Source organism: Carassius gibelio, chromosome A19, assembly GCF_023724105.1.
Source record: "Carassius gibelio isolate Cgi1373 ecotype wild population from Czech Republic chromosome A19, carGib1.2-hapl.c, whole genome shotgun sequence".
NCBI classification, from domain to species: domain Eukaryota; kingdom Metazoa; phylum Chordata; class Actinopteri; order Cypriniformes; family Cyprinidae; genus Carassius; species Carassius gibelio.
In genome coordinates, this window is record NC_068389.1 from 28,537,756 (window position 1) to 28,562,755 (window position 25,000).

The 25,000-nt window shown below is 35.2% G+C and overlaps 1 protein-coding gene across 1 annotated transcript in view; it reads right to left on the bottom strand.

Annotated features, from left to right (window-relative positions):
- The window catches only part of LOC127935227 (glutathione S-transferase A), a 232,949-nt gene that overhangs the window by 103,352 nt on the left and 104,597 nt on the right, over nucleotides 1–25,000 (bottom strand). The gene's annotated exons all lie outside the window — the stretch shown is intronic.

Here is a 25,000-nt window from a genome sequence, read left to right on the forward strand (position 1 = left end):
CCATATAGTGTTGTATAGTCATGAAACTATGCATATTTCCTCAGAATAACTTGTCTTCTATGTGTACATTTTTTTTTTAAGTGTTTAGAAGCTGCACTTTAAAAAAAATAAAAAGACATTTACTGGTTCCTTTTTTACTATTATTTCAAAAAATCACCACGACAAAACCATTCAAGCTATCCAAAATTCATTCACACCTGTTGTGTAAGATTAATTCTTTAAACAGTGGTAAAAGAGGATGTGGGGCTGAACCTTCAAGAGTCACTCAAAACGTATCTGTCCATAAAGCCTATAAAGAATTATTCTTAATATACAGTTCACAATACTTCAGCTTGTTATTCTAATTAAGTGAGGGTCACTTTATCAGTAAAATACATACAATTCATATTATTTTTTTGAAAGATTTCTATAAATGATTTAAATTATACTCGTTTCTACAATAATTATTTAAAAGTAATCCTATAGCTCCCTCTGGTGGCCATTATTGGTACTAAGAATTGCAAGCTTGATTTATAAGTTATGATAGTTTTAATTTTATGCTGGCTCTTGAAAATGATAAAGCTATGAAACTTACTGTGCTTCCTTCAAATGATGACTTCTACTTATATAAAAAATTATGAAGAGTTAGAATGAAACATTTTAAAGATATAGTAAAATAACTATTGTATTTTTTATGTTACTTTAATAAATCTCTATGGCAACACCATTTAAGCTATCCTAAACCCATTCACAATTTCAGTATATTGGCATCATGTTGAAAAAGGAGTATGGAGTAGTATGAGGAGGAGTATGAATTCATTTACAGGCTGATTTTTTCATAAATCCACAATAAAATTTCTGATTTCTGTATCAATCTGTGTTGTTGTTTGTTTATTTTTATCTTTTATTTTTCATAGGAAGATAACTGACCCTTTACTCTCCTTTTTAATAAATGTGCTTATAAACCAAGGACAAGCTATTTATAGCTGTATTTATAAACTGCTTACTACTGACTATTAATATTGGGACAAGGCTTTATAAAGCATGAACTGACTATTTACTAATGAGTGCAGTTATTATAAAATGTTATCAATGCATTTGCTAATGTTAACAAATTAGACATTATTTTACAGTTATCAAATCCTTAAATGACTCATAAGCATTTGTGAAAGTTCTGCTTGCATTACAGCTTAGTATTGATCTGTGAGCTGAACAGATTTACTGTTACATCCATGAGATTTTGTAAATTCAAATAAATATAATGTTACAGGATGTCATAGGTCAGTATCAAATGAGTTTGAAATTATTATTTGCAGCACAAATAAGTTTTTTTTTAGGATTTTTAAAAATCCCTAAAACTGTCAGAAAAAGGATAAGGCCTAAGCTATTTATATGTGAGTGGCTAAATTTATTTTTGTTTTTATAATTGTAATACACAAACTATGAAATTATACAAAATGTATAAAAAGGTAAATAAATAAATACGCACACATTAAAAAAGCAGCCAAGTCGAATGAGTTTCCTTTTTTATATAGATTAAAATTGAAGACAGAAGCAGCTGGTATATGCGGTCACTTTAATATTCAAATCCAGTAGATCCACTTCAGATTTATTTCTCAACAGTTTATGTTCACGTGGCTGTTTTCGTTTATATTCGCCAAGCTATTATGTATTTTGAAATAATCTTGTCCGTGATGTGTTCGTTCGTACGACGAAAGGCAGAAACCTGCAGCTCAAGAGAAATGTTATTCTGCCAGTCGCGCTTTCAAATAGTCTTGCACACTTAAACGGGTCACAAACACCTGCATTTAGCTCTTGTTGTGTTATAATCGGTGTATTGTGTGCATTGGTGGCAATATTTTATTTAAAAAAGCTCTTATACAAGAATAAATTCGTTTGTTTTCAGCTCGTAACACTATGCGCTGATCGGAGCGGTGATTTCAGATAGGCAGCCGCAAATATTTAATTTTTACACAAACAGTTCAAAAACATCTGAATTTAGCTCTTGGTGTGTTTTAATTGGTGAATTGTGTAATATCGCTGCAATATTTTATTTGTAAAAGCTATAAAACAAGAATAAACTCGTTTTTTCTGAGCTCGTCATTCCACACGCTCATGCTCAGAGCGGTGATTCATCTCTCGTGTTTCTCACGTATCACTGACCATACATCAATTATTAATGAGCCCTGACCCGGTAATAATCAGATATGTTGGTTTAGCTTGTCAGTGTGAATTAAATCTAAGTATTTATTTGTATTTTAACCAATTTAAAAGTGAAAGTAAAAGTCCGGGAATTGAACCTGTAGGGGCGCTATTTCTCTCAGACAATGGAAGTCTGAAGCACATATACTCAAACAGAGGGACAGAGTGAGATGAGATGTCTGACAGTTTTTTAATTTTCTGTTATCCATACAGTGTTGTAAAGTTGTGAAACTATCCATATTTACTCAGAATGACTTTTTTTCTGTATGAAAAAAGGTTTTGAAGTGTTTGGAATTTAAAAATGCAGGACAATTAATAATTCCATTTTTACTGTCATTTAAAAAAATCACCAAGACAAAACCGTTCAAGCTATCCAAAATCCATTGGCAATTTAAGTTGTTTAAAATGTTTTGGCATCATGTAGACAAAGTTTGGTGTGTATAGTGTTGCTCTCCTCTGAGCAGTATGCATTAATTCACAGCTAAATGTAAAAAAAAAAATCCACATTCAAATCAAAATAGCTGACTTCCTGTTGATCGTAGCTGATGACTGTGAATTAGAAAGTTGTCCGTCTTGATAAGAACAATTTATGTACCAAGTTTTGTGTCTGTAGCTAAAACTAACCCCCCCACTTTTGACAAATGGTGGCGCTATAGAGTGCCTCCTTCACGCCCTTTTAAAAGCTTTTGCCATTGTCTAGCTATCACTAATACTGATATGTGTTTTGAGTTTCATGTAAATCTGAGGTTGTTGTCTGCCTCAAACTCACCATAACAGAACATTCAAGTTTGACACGTTGCCATGGCAACACTATATCAGATATCAATATCCCCACAACAGATTTACATCGGCCGTGTTTTGTCATTATTCTGATGAAGTTTTAAGTAAATCGAGTAAAAATAAGATGCTGAATTCAAAGCATTTGGAAAATGACACACTTCCTGCTGCCAGTTGGTGGCGCTATAACGTTGACTCTTAATAGTCACATATATACAATCAGTATCATACAACGAACAAACCCATGAAGTTTGATCAAATTCAGGAAATGTATGTGGATGTTATTAGACATTTCCTGTTCCTCATTTCTCGCCATAAGTTCCACGCCTCGCCACGGGCAAACCGTTCGAGATATCAAAAATCCCCTCGCAATTTTTCATCCACAATGTCTTGAGATCATGTTCACCGAGTTTCGTGGCGAACGGGTTGAAAACCTCAGAGGAGTATTTCAAATTCCAGAGCATGCTTTTTTTAAACAGCCCTGAATAGCTGACTTCCTGTTGGGCGGAGCCTATGACATAAAGCGCGAAAGTTGTTCAGCTCAATGAGATCTACAAGTGTACTGAGTTTCATATAAATATATGCAAGTGTGTGTGAGCTATGGTTCAAGATTTCTGACTGTGTTCCAGGGGGCGCTGTAGAGCCCCTGTGCCACGCCCGGGTCCCAGCCTCTGCAGCGTCCTGATGGCCGCAGATTCCAATGTGTGTGCCAATTTTCAAGAGTTTTTGAGCATGTTAAGGCCCCCAAAAACCCCCGGAAGGTTTAATAAAAAATAAAAAAAATAATAATAAGAATATAGCTGCAAGCAGCGATGGCGGGCTCAAGCCATCAGTGCAACACCACCCCTGTGGCATCAGGTAAACTGTGCCAAGCGGGCACATGCATTCACAATAGCACTCTGGCAGTCAGGTTTTAAGGGATACGGCAGTTAAAGGGTTAATCCGAATCATCTAGACTTTGAAATCACATTCACAGAACAATATATATAACTTTAGAAACACATTTTTCAATCTGAGTTAAACCTTTTTTTGGGCTTATTTTATCAGTAAAGGAAAAAATGCCTAATAATTCTTCACACCTGAATATAAGGAGTTTTGTTTTTCTCTTCCAGGCTTCATGGTCAACTACATATGTATCACACTCGTTGCTTTCTATAGTGCAGCTCAACCAATTCTCATCCCATTCGTCCATATTTGTGAAATCACAAATCCCGGACAATATTTGTTGTAGTCCAAACAATTTGTTCATTATAGTTTTTAAAAAGTGTTTTTTGTTAAATAAAATATCTCCTTTTGAATTGGACTTTCAGCTTAGTAACTTTGCAGAACTTTTTTTTATGCTGAAACAACAACATTACAGTATAACTAAATTTGAAAAATAATAATAGCACTCCTTTAATAGGCATTATTAAACAGTTCATAAATACAGCTATAAATGTTTTGTTCTTAAACTATAAAGTTCAATCATTGTATTTTCATACTTTAAGTATTATAACATTATTCTAGTTGTCAGCAGGGGCGCTGCACAAGATCCCGGGCCCTATGCATAGGGAGTCCTAATGGTGACAGTCCTTTGTGAGCTCATCTAAAGCAAAGACTATTTATACATTTAAATCATTCACAAATGAGATTTAAAGGAACATTCATCTACCAAACTAAAAAGTCAAACACAACACAGAGGGATACAGAACACAGAAATATTTTTTCAAGATGGATAAAAAGAAACTGTACAGCTGTACACTTGATAAAAAAAAAAAAAAAAAAAAAAAATATATATATATATATATATATATATATATATATATTTTATCAAGTATATATATATATATATATATATATATATATATTTTTTTTTTTTTTTATTTATTTTTTTTTTTTATCAAGTATATATATATATATACATGTGTCTGTGTGTGTGTATTGGCTTTCCAATGCCGTTGATAATAGGGGTTAGCAAGTTTAAAACACGTACAGAGTCCATGCAGACGGATGTAGATGCATAACAAATGTCTTTCTTTATTACTTGAACTCCATTAAAAATGATCTCAAACGTCTTGTGTCCTCTCCTTGTTCACATGTACACACAAAGCCATACCTTATGGACTGCATACAACCAGAATCCACCTGGAGAGCAAGTCTACAGTGCACTCAAAAACTGTGCTTCCCACATACCAACACACACATATATATATATATATATATATATATATATATATATATATATATAATTCAAGTGTACAGTTTCCTTTTATTGCATATTGAAATAAATATTTCTGTATCAATCTGTGTTGTGTTTGTTTATTTTTATTTTTCTTAGGAAGATAACTGACCCTTTACTCTCCTTTTTAAAATATGTCCTTATAAACCAAGAAAAAGTTATTTATAGCTGTATTTATAAGCTGCTTACTAATGACTATTAATGTTGGGACAAGACTTTATAAAGCACGAACTGACTATTTACTAATGAGTGCAGTTATTATAAAGTGTTACCAATGCATTTACTAATGTTAGCAAATAAGACATTATTTTACAGTGTTATCAAATCCTTAAATGATTTATAAGTGTTCTGCTTGAATTACAGCTTAGTCTTCATCTGTGAGCTGAACAGATTTACTGTTACATCCATGACATTATGTAAATTCAAATAAATAGCATGTCAGAGGATGTCATAGGTCAGTATCAAATGAGTTTGAAATTATTATTTGCAGCACAAATAAGGTTTTTTAGGATTTTTTAAAATCCCTAAAACTGTCAGAAAAGGATAAGGCCTAAGATATTTCTATGTGAGTGGCTAAATTTATTTTTGTTTTTATAATTGTAATACATAAACTATGAAATTATACAAAATGTATAAAAAAGTAAATAAATAAATACGCTACATTAAAAAAGCAGCCAAGACAAATGAGTCTCCTTTTTTATATATATAGATTAAAATTGAAGACAGAAGCAGCTGGTATATGCGGTCACTTAATATTCAAATCCAGTAGATCCACTTCAGATTTATTTCTCAACAGTTTATGTTCACGTGGCTGTTTTCGTTTATATTCGCCAAGCTATTATGTGTTTTGAAATAATCTTGTCCGTGATGTGTTCGTTCTTACGACGAAAGGCAGAATCCTGCAGCTCGAGAGATATATGTTATTGTGCCAGTCGCGCTTTCAAATAGTCTTGCACACTTAAACGGGTCACAAACACCTGTATTTAGCTCTTGTTGTGTTATAATGTGTGTATTGTGTGCATTTATGGCAATATTTTATTTTAAAAAGCTCTTAAACAAGAATAAATTTGTTAGTTTTGAACTTGTGGCACTGTGCGCGCTGATCGGAGCGGTGATTTCAGATAGGCAGCCACAAATATTTAATTTTCACACAAACAGTTCAAAAACATCTTAATTTAGCTCTTGGTGTGTTCTAATTTGTGAATTGTGTGATATCGCTGCAATACTTTATTCTTAATAGCTATGAAACAAGAATAAACTCGTTTTTTCTGAGCTCGTCATTCCACACGCTCCTGCTCAGAGCGGTGATTAATCTCTCCTGTTTCTCACGTATCACTGACCACACATCAATTATTAATGAGCCCTGACCCGGTAATAATCATATATGTTGGTTTAGCTTGTCAGTGTGAATTAAATCTAAGTATTTATTTGTATTTTAACCGATTTAAAAGAGAAACTAAAACTCCGGTAATTGCACCTGTAGGGGCGCAATTTCTCTCAGACAATGGAAGTCTAAGCACATACACTCAAACAGAGGGACAGAAGTGAGATGAGATGTCTGACAGTTTTTTAATTTTCTGTTACCCATACAGTGTTGTAAAGTCGTGAAACTATCCATATTTACTCAGAATTGTGCCACGCCCGGGTCCCAGCCTCTGCAGGCTCCTAAAGGCCACAGATTCCAAAGTGTGCGCAAATTTTCAAGAGTTTTTGAGTATGTTAAGGACCCCAAAAGCCCCCACAACTTTGACGAAAAATATGAATACTAAACCCTAAATAACCAACTTCCTGTTGGGCGGAGCCTATGACATGCAGTACGAAAGTTGTTTGGTTTGATGAGATCTACATGTGTACCGAGTTTCGTGTGTCTACGTGCAAGTATGTATGATATATGGCCCTCAGTATTCCAGGGGGCGCTGTAGAGCCCCTGTGCCACGCCCGTATATCTGTCTCTGCCCAGCCCTAATGGCCGCAGGTTCCAAGGTGTGTGCCAATTTTCAAGAGTTTTCGAGCATGTTAAGGACCCCAAAAGCCCCCGTAACGTTGGAAAAAAATAATAATAATAATAAAATATAGCTGCAAGCAGCGATGGCGGGCTCAAGCCACCAATGCCATCGCCACCCCGGTGGCATCAGGTAAACTGTGCCCAGCGGGCACATGCATTCACAATATCCCTCTGGCAGTGAGGTTTTAAAGGATATGGCAGTTAAAGGGTTAATCCGAATCATCTAGACTTTAAAATCACATTCACAGAACAATATATATATATATATATATATATAACTTTAGTAACACTTTACAATAAGATTCCATTTATAAACATTATGTTAACATGAACAATATTTATATAGCATTCATTCATGTCAGTTAATATTCCAAACTTAAACATTAAAACATTGTTTTATTGTGATTTTTTTCCAAGCACATTTTACCAATTCCAAACCATATCAATCTTAATAACTACCATTATTTTTTATTTAATCATTTATGAGTGCTATACAATAGTCCAGGAAAGCTGGAAGAGAAAAACAGGTCAAGAAGAACTGACAAAAAGAATTGCAAAATAATTAGGAATTAAGGTGAAGATTAATTTTTAGTCAATTCTGCAAGACAGAATTTCAGGAAAGGAGGTGGAATAAAAATGAGCTCCTAAATCTTAATCCTGGATTCTGGAAGATATATTCCTCAAACCATCGAACAAGAGGAGGTGGTGCTGGTCCTTCACGAGTCACTCTAATCTGTTCATAAAGCCTATATATAAAGACTTAATATATAGTATTTCACAATACTTCATGGTATTCTAATTAAATCATTTTTTGGAATCTTAAGTCTCTCAGAGCCTGACACCGAGTAATTCTGGAGACTCCAGGAAAGTGGCAGTTCTGTAAAATGTTGGCGCTGGAGACAAAATGCTCCCTGATAGTTTCACACCTAATTCACTTAACACACACACACACACACACACACACACACACACACAGACACACAAACACACACACACACACACACACACACACACACACACACATTACCCACAGTGACAGTGGGACTGAGTGACTTCAAATGTATGATAGTTTTTAAATTTTCTATCATCCATATAGTGTTGTATAGTCATGAAACTATGGTCATGAGACCAGTCATTCTGAGGAAATATGCCTCAGAACGACTGGTCTTCTATGTGTACATTTTTTTGAAGTGTTTAGAAGCTGCACTTTAAAAAAATAAAAAGACATTTACTGGTTCCTTTTTTACTATTATTTCACAAAATCACCACGACAAAACCATTCAAGCTATCCAAAATTCATTCACACCTGTTCTGTAAGATTAATTCTTTAAACAGTGGTAAAAGAGGATGTGGTGCTGAACCTTCAAGAGTCACTCAAAACGTATCTGTCCATAAAGCCTATAAAGAATTATTCTTAATATACAGTTCACAATACTTCAGCTTGTTATTCTAATTAAGTGAGGGTCATTTTATCAGTAAAATTCTTAAAATACATATTTTATTTGAAAGATTTCTATAAATGATTTAAATCATACTCGTTTCTACAATAATTATTTAAAAGTAATCCTATAGCTCCCTCAGGTGGCCATTATAGGTACTAAGAATTGCAAGCTTGATTTATAAGTTATGATAGTTTTAATTTTATGCTGGCTCTTGAAAATGATAAAGCTATGAAACTTACTGTGCTTCCTTCAAATGAGGACTTCTACTTATATAAAAAATTATGAAGAATTAGAATGAAACATTTTAAAGATATAGTAAAATAACTATTGTATTTTTTTTTTATGTTACTTTAATAAATCGCTATGGCCACACCATTTAAGCTATCCTAAACCCATTCACAATTTAACATCTCAGTATATTGGCATCATGTTAAAAAAAGTTTGGTGTGAACTACTTGTGTCTTCTTGGAGGAGTATGAATTCATTTACAGGCTGATTTTATCATAAATCCACAATAGAATTTCTGAGCTCTGTATCAATCTGTGTTGTTGTTTGTTTATTTTTATTTTTTTATTTTTCATAGGAAGATAACTGACCCTTTACTCTCCTTTTTAATAAATGTGCTTATAAACCAAAAACAAGCTATTTATAGCTGTATTTATAAACTGCTTACTACTGACTATTAATATTGGGACAAGGCTTTATAAAGCATGAACTGACTATTTACTTTTTGAGTTTGAAATTATTATTTGCAGCACAAATAAGGTTTTTTGGGATTTTTAAAAATCCCTAAAACTGTCAGAAAAGGATAAGGCCTAAGATTTCTATGTGAGTGGCTAAATTCATTTGTTTTTATAACTATAATGCATAAACTATGAAATTATACAAAATGTATAAAAAAGTACAACAGTTATTGTTTTCCAATGTTTTTTATTTATTTATTTATTTTATTTTTTTGGATTTACATTTAAAAAAATTAGCCTACTGCAATCATTCTAAACAGCTTGACTAAAACCTGTTAATATTTATTATAGACCACTGTAACTGTGTATAATCTAACAAACAAGTTTATTATGAAAATAAAAGTGTGTACACCAGATAAATTGGACGATAAAGAAATTGCTAACAATAGTATAATAGAGCATGTTTTATGTTTTTAGGCGTTTAGATGCAGAAATTGACAAATCAAATGTAAAATAAAATGTAATTGATTTAATTAAATATAGATTAATTATTGTTAGAGCAAAATAATAAATAAATAAATAAATAAATACGTACACACATTAAAAAAGCACCCAAGATGAATGAATTTCATTTTTTATATAGATTAAAATTGAAGACAGAAGCAGCTGGTATATGCGGTCACTTAATATTAAAATCCAGTAGATCCACTTCAGATTTATTTCTCAACAGTTTATGTTCACGTGGCTGTTGTCGTTTATGGTCGCCAAGCTATTATGTGTTTTGAAATAATCTTGTCCGTGATGTGTTCGTTCGTACGACGAAAGGCAGAATCCTGCAGCTCGAGAGATATATGTTATTCTGCCAGTCGCGCTTTCAAATAGTCTTGCACACTTAAACGGTTCACAAACACCTGCATTTAGCTCTTGTAGTGTTACAATGGGTTTATTGTGTGCATTTGTGGTAATATTTTATTTAAAAAAGCTCTTAAACAAGAATAAATTCGTTTGTTTTGAGCTCGACACTGTACGCGCTGATCGGAGGCGTGATTTCAGATAGGCAGCCACAAATATTTCATTTTCACACAAACAGTTCAAAAACATCTGAATTTAGCTCTTGGTGTGTTCTAATTGGTTGATTGTGTGATATCGCTGTAATAATTTATTTTTAAAAGCTTTAAAACAGGAATAAATTCGTTTTTTCTGAGCTCTTTACTCCAGACGCTCGTGATCACAGCGTGATTCATCTCTCCTATTTCTCACGTATCTCTGGCCAGAAATAATTTATCCATGAGCCCTGAACCGTTAATAATCAGATATGTTGGTTTAGCTTGTCAGTGTGAATTAAATCTAAGTATTTATTTGTATTTTTAACCGATTTAAAAGTGAAAGTAAAAGTCCAGTAATTGCACCTGTAGGGGCGCAATTTCTCTCAGACAATGGAAGTCTGAAGCACATACTCAAACAGAGGGACAAAGTGAGATGAGATATCTGACAGTTTTTTAATTTTCTGTTATCCATACAGTGTTGTAAAGTCGTGAAACTATCCATATTTACTCAGAATGACTTTTTTTCTGTACGAAAAAAGGTTTTGAAGTGTTTGGAATTTAAAAATGCAGGAAAATTAATAATTCCATTTTTACTGTCATTTAAAAAAATCACCACGACAAAACCGTTTAAGCTATCCAAAATCCATTGGCAATTTAAGTTGTTTAAAATGTTTTGGCATCATGTAGACAAAGTTTGGTGTGTATAGTGTTACTCTCCTCTGAACAGTATGCATTAATTCACAGCTAAATGTAAAAAAAAAATCCACATTCAAATCAAAATAGCTGACTTCCTGTTGATCGTAGCTGATGACTGTGAATTAGAAAGTTGTCCGTCTTGATAAGAAACATTTTTGTACCGAGTTTGGTGTCTGTAGCTAAAACTAACCCCGCCACTTTTGACAAAAGGTGGCGCTATAGAGTGCCTCTTCCACGCCCTCTTATGAACTTTTGCCAGTGTCTAGATATCATAAATACTGATATGTGTTCTGAGTTTGATGAAATTCTAAGCATGTTATATGCCTCAAAATCACCTGAGAAGTATTCCAGTTTAACATGTTGCCACGGCAACAATATTTTTAGATATCAATATCCCCCCAGCAGATTTATATCGGCTGTGCTTTAACATTATTCTGATGAATTTTGAAGCAAATCGAGTAAAAATAAGATGCTGAATTCAAAGCATTTTGAAAATGACACACTTCCTGCTGCCAGTTGGTGGCGCTATAACTTTGACTCCTAATAGTCACATATATGCGATCGACATCATACAACGAATAATCTGATGCAGTTTGATTAAAATCAGGAAATGTATGTGGATGGTATTAGACACTTCCTGTTTCTCATTTCTCGCCATAATTTCAACGCCTCGCCACGGGCAAACCGTTCGAGATATCAAAAATCCCCTGGCAATTTTTCATCCCCAATGTCTTGAGATCATGTTGACCGAATTTGGTGGCAATCGGCAAAAAAACCTATGACAAGTATTTCAAATTCCAGAGCATGCGCTTTTTACATAACTCTAAATAGCTGACTTCCTGTTGGGCGGAGCCGAATGACATGCAGTACGAAAGTTGTTCGGCACGATGAGATCTATATGTGTACTGAGTTTCATATTAATACGAGCAAGTATGTGTGAGCTATACATCAACATTTATGACTGTGTTCCAGGGGGCGCCGTAGAGCCCCTGTGCCACGCCCGGGTCCCAGCCTCTGCAGGCTCCTAAAGGCCACAGATTCCAAAGTGTGCGCAAATTTTCAAGAGTTTTTGAGTATGTTAAGGACCCCAAAAGCCCCCACAACTTTGACGAAAAATATGAATACTAAACCCTAAATATCCAACTTCCTGTTGGGCGGAGCCTATGACATGCAGTACAAAAGTTGTTTGGTTTGATGAGATCTACATGTGTACCGAGTTTCGTGTGTCTACGTGCAAGTATGTATGATATATGGCCCTCAGTATTCCAGGGGGCGCTGTAGAGCCCCTGTGCCACGCCCGTGTATCAGTCTCTGCCCGGCCCTAATGGCCGCAGGTTCCAATGTGTGTGCCAATTTTCAAGACTTTTTAAGCATGTTAAGGGCCCCAAAAGCCCCCGAAACCTTGAAGAAAAATAATAATAATAACAAATAATCCTAAGGAAAACAATAGGGCTCTCGCCCTCCAGGCTTGAGCCCTAAATATAGCTGCAAGCAGCGATGGCGGGCTCAAGCCACCAATGCCATCACCACCCCGGTGGCATCAGGTAAACTGTGCCCAGCGGGCACATGCATTCACAATATCCCTCTGGCAGTGAGGTTTTAAAGGATAGAGGGGAGCGTAGAGGGGAGCGTGCATTTGCAGTGGCTGGGCCACGACTCTGGAATACCCTGCCTTTAGAGATCAGACTGGCCCCTTCCTTGTCTATTTTTAAATCTTTGCTAAAAACTTTTTTATTTTCCTTAGTGTACTGACTACTGTGTTATGCTACATTTTGAAATGGGTGGTTTTAAATTTTTTGTCTGGTCTATTTTTATGTATGTGTAATATTCTTGCTCTTATGTTAAAGCACTTTGGTCAGCCAGGAGGCTGTTGTAAATGCGCTATACAAATAAATTGAACTTGAACTAGAACTTGAACTTGATATGGCAGTTAAAGGGTTAATCCGAATCATCTAGACTTTAAAATCACATTCACAGAACAATATATATATATATATATAACTTTAGTAACACTTTACAATAAGATTTCATTTATAAACATTATGTTAACATGAACAATATTTATATAGCATTCATTCATGTCAGTTAATATTCCAAACTTAAACATTAAAACATTGTTTTATTGTGATTTTTTTCCAAGCACATTTTACCAATTCCAAACCATATCAATCTTAATAACTACCATTATTTTTTATTTAATCATTTACAGTGTTGTGGGTAACGCGTTACAAAGTAACGCGTTAGAGTACTCTAATTACTTTTTTCCTGAAATTTGTAACTTAACGCGTTAGGTTCGTGCGTAAGTAATCAGTAACTTCGTTATTTTTTTTAAAAAAGTAATCCGTTATTTTAAGGAAAGGAAAATCCCGACTGCAGCCTGCTTTTTGTCAGACAGTAGTCCTAGGTCTACTGTGCCACCTGCGGATGTACAGTATCAGCGGAGCCGAAGCTCTGTGATCGTAAAGTCAATGGCTGTGATGCGTCTGTGCCCTGCGCCTGACCCTGTGTGTGTGTGTGGAGTTTTTTTTTTTCGAACTCCCGGCAAGATGGCAGAGAGGACAGCGTTTGGTTTATGGAAGTACGCAAATTATTTTCAATTTGTCAACGAAAAAGAAAAGAACATAACGGTAAAATGCACACTCTGCTTTGGTGAAAAGCTTCTGTCGACCGCCAAAAATTCTACCTCAAATTTAACGCTACGTTTTAATCACTACTTTGAAGAGTAAATGTAAGAGGACTGTGTTAAAGCGAATTTAGGCTTGTGACTGTGAGTGACACTTTAATAATAATTAGTTCGGCTATTAAGCGATTTGTCATTTGCCTGTGTGGCAGTGAAGGATTTAATTCGGTTTGTTATCATTTTTGTTTGACAGGCAGCTGTTAATTTCTGTTAGATCATTGGCTGGCTGGTTGTTCATCATTTCTAAATGGATTTAAATCTGCAAGCCTGTTTAAGGTTGTGTTTACAAGCATACTTGTACTTTGATAACTGCATTATTTAAAGTTAAAGAAAAATCAGGAGTTATCTTGTGGTGCTCATAATATACAGTAGCCTAGGCTACCCGGGCTGGGTAACGTTAGGTGCGAATTTTGATTAATAATATGTTCTGTGATAATAAATAAATAAAACGCCATGTGGAATAGCCGATTGCTGACTGTCTTTCCTGTTATTGTTATCCTGCAGTGTTAATTTAGTCGGATGACTGACGTTATTCATTGTCGGGAGTCACGACTTCTAGGTGCATTTAAAGGGGCCGGGGGCTATGTCTGTCATGTGTGAGCCGCTGCAAACGGCTTTTAATTTTTGGTAACGCATGAGTACTCTAACGCGTTACTTTTATGAATAGGTAACGCTGTATCATAACTGATTACTTTTAATTGATGGTAACGTTGTAACCTAACTAACTACTTTCCAAAGTAACTATACCCAACACTGATCATTTATGAGTGCTATACAATAGTCCAGGAAAGCTGGAAGAGAAAAACAGGTCAAGAAGAACTGACAAAAGAATTGCAAAAGAATTAGGAATTAATGTGAAGATTAATTTTTAGTCAATTCTGCAAGACAGACTTTCAGGAAAGGAGGTGGAATAAAAAAGAGCTCCTAAATCTTAATCCCAGATTCTGGAAGATATATTCCTCAAACCATCGGACAAGAGAAGGTGGTGCTGGTCCTTCACGAGTCACTCTAACCTGTTCATTAAGCCTATATATAAAGTCTTAATATATAGTATTTCACAATACTTCATGGTATTCTAATTAAATAATTTTTTGGAATCTTAGATCTCTCAGAACCTGACACATTGTAATTCTGAGACTCCAGGAAAGTGGCAGTTCTGTAAAATGTTGGCGCTGGAGACTAAATGCTCACTGATAGTTTCACACCTAATTCACTTAAAACACACACACACAGTGACAGAGGGACAGAGTGACATCAGATGTATGTTTTTTAATTTTCTGTCATCCATATAATGTTGTATAGTCATGAAACTATGCATATTTCCTCAGAATGACTTGTCTTCTATGTGTACATTTTTTTGAAGTGTTTAGAAGCTGCACTTTTTTTTACTGGTTCCTTTTTTACTATTATTTCAAAAAATCACCACGACAAAACCATTCAAGCTATCCAAAATTCATTCACACCTGTTCTGTAAGATTAATTCTTTAAACAGTGGTAAAAGAGGATGTGGTGCTGAACCTTCAAGAGTCACTTAAAACGTATCTGTCCATAAAGCCTATTAAGAATTATTCTTAATATACAGTTCACAATACTTCAGCTTGTTATTCTAATTAAGTGAGGGTCATTTTATCAGTAAAATTCCTAAAATACATATTATTTTATTTGAAAGATTTCTATAAATTATTTAAATCATACTCGTTTCTCCAATAATTATTTAAAAGTAATCCTATAGCTCCCTCTGGTGGCCATTATAGGTACTAAGAATTGCAAGCTTGATTTATAAGTTATGATAGTTTTAATTTTATGCTGGCTCTTGAAAATGATAAAGCTATGAAACTTACTGTGCTTCCTTCAAATGAGGACTTCTACTTATATAAAAAATTATGAAGAGTTAGAATGAAAAATTTTAAAGATATAGTAAAATAACTATTGTATTTTTTATGTTACTTTAATAAATCTCTATGGCAACACCATTTAAGCTATCCTAAACCCATTCACAATTTAACATCTCAGTATATTGGCATCATGTTGAAAAAGGAGTATGGAGTAGTATGAGGAGGAGTATGAATTCATTTACAGGCTGATTTTATCATAAATCCACAATAAAATTTCTGAGTTCTGTATCAATCTGTGTTGTTGTTTGTTTATTTTTATCTTTTATTTTTCATAGGAAGATAACTGACCCTTTACTCTCCTTTTTAATAAATGTGCTTATAAACCAAGGACAAGCTATTTATAGCTGTATTTATAAACTGCTTACTACTGACTATTAATATTGGGACAAGGCTTTATAAAGCATGAACTGACTATTTACTAATGAGTGCAGTTATTATAAAGTGTTATCAATGAATTTGCTAATGTTAACAAATTAGACATTATTTTACAGTGTTATCAAATCCTTAAATGACTCATAAGCATTTGTGAAAGTTCTGCTTGCATTACAGCTTAGTATTGATCTGTGAGCTGAACAGATTTACTGTTACATCTATGAGATTATGTAAATTCAAATAAATATAATGTCACAGGATGTCATAGGTCAGTATCAAATGAGTTTGAAATTATTATTTGCAGCACAAATAAGTTTTTTTTAGGATTTTTAAAAATCCCTAAAACTGACAGAAAAAGGTTAAGGCCTAAGCTATTTCTATGTGAGTGGCTAAATTTATTTTTGTTTTCATAATTGTAATACACAAACTATGAAATTATACAAAATGTATAAAAAGGTAAATAAATAAATAGCAGCCAAGTCGAATGAGTTTCCTTTTTTATATAGATTAAAATTGAAGACAGAAGCAAGTGGTAAATGTGGTCACTTTAATATTCAAATCCAGTAGATCCAGTTTATGTTCACGTGGCTGTTTTCGTTTATATTCGCCAAGCTATTATGTATTTTGAAATAATCTTGTCCGTGATGTGTTCGTTCGTACGACGAAAGGCAGAATCCTGCAGCTCGAGAGATATGTTATTCTGCCAGTCGCGCTTTCAAATAGTCTTGCACACTTAAACAGGTCACAAACACCTGCATTTAGCTCTTGATGTGTTACAATGGGTTTATTGTGTGCATTTGTGGTAATATTTTATTTAAAAAAGCTCTTAAACAAGAATAAATTCGTTTGTTTTGAGCTCGACACTGTACGCGCTGATCGGAGGCGTGATTTCAGATAGGCAGCCACAAATATTTCATTTTCACACAAACAGTTCAAAAACATCTGAATTTAGCTCTTGGTGTGTTCTAATTGGTTGATTGTGTGATATCGCTGTAATAATTTATTTTTAAAAGCTTTAAAACAGGAATAAATTCGTTTTTTCTGAGCTCTTTACTCCAGACGCTCGTGGTCACAGCGGTGATTCATCTCTCCTATTTCTCACGTATCTCTGGCCAGAAATAATTTATCCATGAGCCCTGAACCGGTAATAATCAGATATGTTGGTTTAGCTTGTCAGTGTGAATTAAATCTAAGTATTTATTTGTATTTTTAACCGATTTAAAAGTGAAAGTAAAAGTCCGGTAATTGCACCTGTAGGGGCGCAATTTCTCTCAGACAATGGAAGTCTGAAGCACACATACTCAAACAGAGGGACAGCGTGAGATGAGATGTCTGACAGTTTTTTAATTTTCTGTTATCCATACAGTGTTGTAAAGTCGTTAAACTATGCATATTTCCTCAGAATGACTTTTTCATCTGTATGAAAAAATTATTTGACGTGTTTGGAAGCTGCAATTTAAAAATACAATAATGATTCCCTTTGTAAGGTCATTTAAAAAAATCACCACGGCAAAACCATTCAAGCTATCCAAAATCCATTCACAATTTAAGTTCCTATCAGAAATACTGATGTGTGTTCAGAGTTTTGTGAAATTCTAAGTATGTTATTTGCCTCAAAATCACCTGAGAAGTATTCCAGTTTGACATGTTGCCACGCCAACAATTTTTTAGATATCAATATCCCCCTTGCAGATTTATATCGGCTGTGTTTTAACATTATTCTGATGAAGTTTGAAGCAAATCGAGTAATAATAAGATGCTGAATTCAAAGCATTTTGAAAATGACACACTTCCTTCTGCCAGTTGGTGGCGCTATAACTTTGACTCCTAATAGTCACATATATGCGATCGACATCATACAACGAATAATCTGATGAAGTTTGATTAAAATCAGGAAATGTATGTGGACGGTATTAGACACTTCCTGTTTCTCATTTCTCGCCATAATTTCAACGCCTCGCCACGAGCAAACCGTTCGAGATATCAAAAGTCCCCTGGCAATTTTTCATCCCCAGTGTCTTGAGATCATGTTGACCAAGTTTGGCGGCAATCGAGAAAAAAACCTATGACAAGTATTTCAAATTCCAGAGCATGCGCTTTTTACATAACTCTAAATAGCTGACTTCCTGATGGGCGGAGCCTATGACATGCAATACGAAAGTTGTTCGGCACGATGAGATCTATATGTGTACTGAGTTTCATATGAAAATGTGCAAGTATGTGTGAGCTATACATCAACATTTCTGACTGTGTTCCAGGGGGCGCCGTAGAGCCCCTGTGCCACGCCCGGGTCCCAGCCTCTGCAGGCTCCTAAAGGCCACAGATTCCAAAGTGTGCGCAAATTTTCAAGAGTTTTTGAGTATGTTAAGGACCCCAAAAGCCCCCACAACTTTGACGAAAAATTTGAATACTAAACCCTAAATAGCCAACTTCCTGTTGGGCGGAGCCTATGATTTGCAATACAAAAGTTGTTTGGATTGATGAGATTTATATGTGTACCGAGTTTCATTCGTCTACGAGCAAGAATGTATGATATATGGCCCTCCATATTCCAGGGGGCGCTGTAGAGCCCCTGTGCCACGCCCGTGTATCAGTCTCTGCCCGGCCCTAATGGCCGCAGGTTCCAATCTGTGTGCCAATTTTCAAGACTTTTTAAGCACGTTAAGGGCCCCAAAAGCCCCCGAGACGTTGGAAAATAATAATAATAATAATAATAATAATAATAATAATAATAATAATAATAATAATAATAATAAAAAATAATCCTAAGGAAAACAATAGGCCTCTCGCCCTTTGGGCTTGAGCCCTAAAAATAATCCTAAGGAAAACAATAGGGCTCTCGCCCTCCAGGCTTGAGCCCTAAATAATCCTTAGAAGAACAATAGGGCTCTTCGCCCCTTCGGGCTTGAGCCCTAAATATAGCTGCAAGCAGCGATGGCGGGCTCAAGCCACCAATGCCATCGCCACCCCGGTGGCATCAGGTAAACTGTGCCCAGCGGGCACATGCATTCACAATATCCCTCTGGCAGTGAGGTTTTAAAGGATAAGGCAGTTAAAGGGTTAATCAGAATCATCAAGACTTTAAAATCACATTCACAGAACAATATATATAACTTTAGTGACACTTTACAATAATATTTCATTTCTAAACATTATGTTAATATTAGGGATGCACCGAAATGAAAATTCTTGGCCGTAACCGAAAACCGAAAAAGAGAAAACCAAGGCCGAAAACCGAAACCGAAACACCGAAATAAATTATGCCAATTATTAATACCATTGCATTTATTGCTATGACCGTGTACTAACTTTACTAAAATTAAGACATTGCAATTGCATAAATTAATATTAAAGTTTCAAAGATAATTACAATTACATAACTTATTAAAAAAAAAAAAAAAAAAATACATAATTACAAATGATGTAAATATTTATTAAGCACATTGCAACAATGCACAGTATAAAATAAAATTCAAATTAAAAATTTATCCCACTCATGTGTAAATTTAATAATAATGTACAGGCCTACTGGCTGCAGAAAGGTTTTAAAATGAACAGTTCTCTCATAAAAACAAAGTGCATTTAGGTGAAGTGCATTTGAAATTTTTCTATGTAGGACTAGAAAGTGCATTACTTCTCCATTTGGCAAGACTGTTATCACTTCTGGGGATGGGGACTTCAGACAGATAACCATCTAGCTGTTGAGCAGTTGAGCTTGTCATCTGCCTGACATTTGAGAAATATTTGAGAGAGTGTATTTAAATAGGGCCAGGGCATAAATAAACATTTTTATCAAATTAAAGCAGAAATCTAGCAGAAAATCTAGCATAAATATGGCTACAATCTGATATTATGTATGTATATATGTTTGTGTGTGTGTATAAGAACAAAATAGCCAACGTATTATTATTATTTGAGGCACTTTCTTGCAGAATTCCACTGAACATATCAGACAACGATGGTGCATGCCACTCATCTGGTGCAGAGACCAGTCTTTTTTTCTGCGCTCTGATCTGTCTCCTGCGCTTGGCGCTTCTCCGTCTCCACGCGGGTTCTCCGCATCCAGCGCGGCCTGGATCATTTCTCGTGCGCGCTGCCTTATTTCCGCATCCAAGTAATGGTCATTATAACGCGGATCAAGCACATTCGCGATTAAGTGCAGAGGATCCGAAAAGATCTCAGTGAGACGTGTGCTAACAGACTCTATAAGACTGTACTTTTCTTTGTTTTTACTTCGTGGTCCGTCTTAATCTCTTTGTTAGGAGACGCTTTAGTGCTGCGAATAAAGGAATACGAAGAGAGAGAATGTTCTCACTGGTGTTAAGTGAATGTCGCGGGGAGCTCGTGGTCTTTGCTATGCAGGTGCACGTGCAGGTCGCGGTTTCTGTTTGCGTCATCACAACATTTCGGCCGTGTTGTTTCGGCGATAAAAGTCTATCGGCCGAAAACCGAAAAGGCCATTTTCGGCCGAAAATTTTCAGTGAAAGAAGAAAAAAACAGGTCAAGAAGAACTGACAAAAAGAATTGCAAAATAATTAGGAATTAATGTGAAGATTAATTTTTAGTCAATTCTGCAAGACAGACTTTCAGGAAAGGAGGTGGAATAAAAAAGAGCTCCTAAATCTTAAAGGGGGGGTGAAATGCTCGTTTTCACTCAATATCCTGTTAATCTTGAGTACCTATAGAGTAGTACTGCATCCTTCATAACTCCAAAAAGTCTTTATTTTTATTATATTTATAAGAGAAAGATAGTCTGTACCGATTTTTCCCGGAAAAACACGAGCGCCTAGAGGCGTGACGTGTGGGCGGAACTAAAGAATCACGAGCGCCAGAAGGCTTTTGAGTTGAGAGCATGTGGAAGCTGTGACACAGATCCAGAGGCTGAAATTTAACAAGAGCAGCATCAGCAAAGGCGTCTCTATGTGGTATGTACTGAAACTGTATATATTTGCTTAGCGATTCTGGAAAATGACTAAGTTCCACTTTATGTCGTCTTTTTTTTTTTTTTTAAGCTGTACATGTGGAAAGTGCAGTTTGATGACAACATTGCATGTTGTTTACTTGATGTGCTTACGCACTGATAGCTAAGTTAACAACACAGAGATATTTGAAGCAGTTGTACTCACCGCATGTGGTTCCAACACACGATCGTGACCCATTTTCGTTGGGACTGCATTATCCTTAAGAAATAAACGATGTGCAATCCGAAATGCAGGGAACAAACAAAAACACTTGCACAACTCCGTTGATGCTCTGTAAAAATAAACTCCATCCACTGGTCCCTTAATGCTGTTTCTCTTTTGGTAATCTGTGCAGGGTTGTCTTGCCCTGGCAACCAAAAACACACTTCTTTTGTGACTTTTCGCGACGCTCTCGCTCTGATCAGGCTGTGCTCAGCCTCTCAGTGCTCTGCTATACAGGAGCGCACTCTTCCGGCAGAAGAGCGCGCACTTAGGACCCATATAAGGAAATTCCGCTCCATCTAACGTCACACAGAGCCATACTCGAAAAAAACTTTCCGAAACTTGTGACAAACCGGAAGAGGTTTTTTTGGAACAAAAATACTCCTTCAAACGAACAACTTAATTTTTGAAACTTTGTTCATGTTTAGCATGGGAATCCAACTCTTTAACAGTGTAAAAAACTCAGTATGCATGAAATAGCATTTCACCCCCCCTTTAATCCCGGATTCTGGAAGATATATTCCTCAAACCATTGGACAAGAGGAGGTGGTGCTGGTCCTTCACGAGTCACTCTAATCTGTTCATAAAGCCTATATATAAAGTCTTAATATATAGTATTTCACAATACTTCATGGTATTATAATTAAATCATTTTTTGGAATCTTAGATCTCTCAGAACCTGACACATTGTAATTCTGAGACTCCAGGAATGTGGCAGTTCTGTAAAATGTTGGCGCTGGAGACTAAATGCTCCCTGATAGTTTCACACCTAATTCACTTACACACACACACATTACCCACAGTGACAGAGTTACATCAGATGTTTGATAGTTTTTTAATTTTCTATCATCCATATAGTGTTGTATAGTCATGAAACTATGCATATTTCCTCAGAATGACTTGTCTTCTATGTGTACATTTTTTTGAAGTGTTTAGAAGCTGCACTTTAAAAAAATAAAAGACATTTACTGGTTACTTTTTTACTGTTATTTCAATAAATCACCACGACAAAACCATTCAAGCTATCCAAAATCATTCGCACCTGTTCTGTAAGATAAATTTTTTAAACAGTGGTAAAAGAGGATGTGGGGCTGAACCTTCAAGAGTCACTCAAAACTTATCTGTCCGTAAGGCCTATAAAGAATTATTTCTTAATATACAGTTGACAATACTTCAGCTTGTTTTTCTAATTAAGTGAGGGTCATTTTATCAGTAAATACATAAAATTCATATTATTTTTCTTTGAAAGATTTCTAAAAATGATTTAAATCATACTCGTTTCTACAATAATTATTTAAAAGTAATCCTATAGCTCCATCTGGTGGCCATTATTGGTACTAAGAATTGCAAGCTTGATTTATAAGTTATGATAGTTTTAATTTTATGCTGGCTCTTGAAAATGATAAAGCTATGAAACTTACTGTGCTTCCTTCAAATGATGACTTCTACATATATAAAAAATTATGAAGAGTTGAAATGAAAAATTGTAAAGATATCGTAAAATAACTATTGTATTTTCTTATGTTACTTTAATAAATCGCTATGGCCACACCATTTATGGTATCCTAAACCCATTCGCAATTTAACATCTTCAGTATATTAGCATCATGTTGAAAAAGTTTGGTGTGAACTACTTGTGTCTTCTCGGAGGAGTATGAATTCATTTTTACATGCTGATTTTATCATAAATCCACAATAAAATTTCTGAGTTCTGTATCAATCTGTGTTGTTTATTTTTTTATTTTTTTTTATTTTTCATAGGAAGATAACTGACCCTTTACTCTCCTTTTTAATAAATGTGCTTATAAACCAAGAACAAGCTATTTATAGCTGTATTTATAAACTGCTTACTACTGACTATTAATATTGGGACAAGGCTTTATAAAGCATAAACTGACTATTTACTAATGAGTGCAGTTATTATAAAGTGTTACCAATGCATTTACTAATGTTAACAAATTAGACATTATTTTACAGTGTTATTAAATCCTTTAATGACTTATAAGCATTTGTGAAAGAAGCTTAGTCTTGATCTGTGAACTGAACAGTTTTACTGTTACATCCATGAGATTTTAAAAACGTAGATACATGTCATGTCACAGGATGGAATAGGTCAGTATCAAATGAGTTAAAATTATTATTTGCAGCACAAATAAGTATTTTTAGAATTTTGTTTTTAATTCCTGAAACTGTCAGAAAAGGATAAGGCCTAAGAGATTTCTTAAGCTGTAATGAAAACAGCAATGTTAGCAACAGCAACAAAAAATAACAATTTAAAATACATTTTTTTTTCTGGTGATTAAAGAGATGATTAAGTCTCTCTCTCTCTCTTTCTCTCTCTCATTGTGTCTGCCACTCAGCTCATGCCCATCCCCCACTCACACACACACACTCACACACACACACACACATGCACTCAGTCAGCACACATACATTGCTCAAACAGAGGGACAGAGTGAGTTGAGATGTCTGACAGTTTTTTAATTTTCTTTTAATCATACAGTGTTGTAAAGTCATGAAACTAAGCATATGTCCTCAGAATGATTTGATCTCTGTATGAAATTTTTTTTAAGTGTTTGGAAGCTGCAATTTAAAAATACAAGACAATTAATGATTCCTTTTTACAGTCATTTCAAAAAATCACCACGACAAAACCGTTCAAGCTAACCAAAATCTGTTCGCAATTTAAGTTCCTCAATGTTTTTTCAACATGTAGACAAAGTTTGGTGAGTATAGTGAACATTTCCTCTGAGGAGAATGCATTAAATCAGAGCTCAATTTAAATATTCAAATCAAAATAGCCGACTTCCTGTTGGTCGTAGCTGATGACTGTGAATTAGAAAGTTGTCCGTCTTGATAAGAACAATTTATGTACCAAGTTTGGTGTCTGTAGCTAAAACTAAACCCCCCACTTTTGACAAAAGGTGGCGCTATAGAGTGCCTCCTTCACGCCCTTTTAAAAGCTTTTGCCATTGTCTAGCTATCACTAATACTGATATGTGTTTTGAGTTTCATGTAAATCTGAGGTTGTTGTCTGCCTCAAACTCATCATAACAGAACATTCAAGTTTGACACGTTGCCATGGCAACGCCATATTAGATATCAATATCCCCACAACAGATTTACATCGGCCGTGTTTTGTCATTATTCTGATGAAGTTTTAAGTAAATCGAGTAAAAATAAGATGCTGAATTCAAAACATTTTGAAAATGACTCACTTCCTGCTGCCAGTTGGTGGCGCTATAACGTTGACTCTTAATAGTCACATATATACGATCGGTATCATACAACGAACAAACCAATGAAGTTTGATCAAATTCAGGAAATGTATGTGGATGTTATTAGACATTTCCTGTTTCTCATTTCTCGCCATAATTTCCACGCCTCGCTACGGGCAAACCGTTCGAGATATCAAAAATCCCCTCGCAATTTTTCATCCCCAATGTCTTGAGATCATGTTCACAGAGTTTCGTGGCGAACGGGTTGAAAACCTCAGAGGAGTATTTCAAATTCCAGAGCATGCTTTTTTTAAACAGCCCTGAATAGCTGACTTCCTGTTGGGCGGAGCCTATGACATAAAGTGTGAAAGTTGTTCGGCTCAATGAGATCTATAAGTGTACCGAGTTTCATATAAATACATGCAAGTCTGTGTGAGCTATGGTTCAAGATTTCTGAAGGTGTTCCAGGGGGCGCTGTAGAGTCCCTGTGCCACGCCCGGGTCCCAGCCTCTGCGTTGTCCTGATGGCCGCAGATTCCAATGTGTGTGCCAATTTTCAATTGCCAATTTTTTTGTTAAGGCCCCTAAAAACCCCCGGAAGGTTT